Genomic DNA, 1,071 nt, shown 5'->3' with positions numbered 1-1,071 from the left:
CACCCTTCCCAAACGGCGTCCAATAACGAGCAGACCCAATCGTTCTAAACATCCAGAGGGAAAAAATGAAAACAGTTTGCCCCGACAGAAGTTCCAGCTTTCAGGAGAAATACTCATACCAGAGTGACAAACTGGCTCCACGACTTTTTCTTTGGAAGGTATGATTAATAAAATCTTAACCCACGGCGTTTCACCAACTGAATCTGCAGTCGATGACRGCAATCGGATAATGAAACTGCTCTGCTAAACGTACGGTAATTAGAGCTTCCTGTGAAGGCAGGAAACCCTCTGCAGCRCTAAAGGAAGCGACGTCCTTTAGTTTTCGCAAGGCAAAAATCATCACTGACGATCAATTATGCATAGACACAGATTATTGACCTCTGTCTGCACTGAGGCGCCCAGTCTATACCGTCTGATCTGATGATGAGTGGTACAGAAAGGCAGCAGGAACCCACAATTTCTCATGTTGAGCAAAAACAGCATTGAGRGGGAAAAAACAGCTGATTAGATCTGGYATTTGTTGTTCCGGGGACTGTGACTGAATGCTTGTTTTAAAATTATAGATATGGCATAAATATTCTATTCAGCAATGGCAATATCGTACAATGACTACACTTCTCTGCAGAAAAACAACATCCATGGCCTGGCTCCTGAGAGAACAAAACCTGGCAGAGTCGAGGAAATAATTCATCCCATACACAAAAGGAGAGATCTCACAATAGGACGAATATCACAAGCCAGCTTCTTTGTTTCTGACCTAAATTTGTATCTCTATATCTATAGTGTCCTACTAAAGTATTCATACCTCTGAATATTTTACCTTTGTCATGCTGTAAGTGCAAACRTGAATGTACACTAAAGTGGCCTTTACAAAGGACAGTCATGAAACAAGAGTTTACCAYAAGCAGTAGTCTGTTGTGACAGATGGGAACAAAAACTGACTTATTTTTGGCAAAAACACCAACCACACTGTGAAACATGGTTGTGACATCAGGCTGTGGGTGTGCTTTTTCCAAAAACTACAGAAAAGATGGTCAGATTTTAATGGCAAATGATCATGGATAAATATGG

Source organism: Poecilia reticulata, linkage group LG16, assembly GCF_000633615.1.
Source record: "Poecilia reticulata strain Guanapo linkage group LG16, Guppy_female_1.0+MT, whole genome shotgun sequence".
Taxonomy (NCBI): Eukaryota; Metazoa; Chordata; class Actinopteri; order Cyprinodontiformes; family Poeciliidae; genus Poecilia; species Poecilia reticulata.
Note: the sequence above shows the minus strand (reverse complement) of the source record.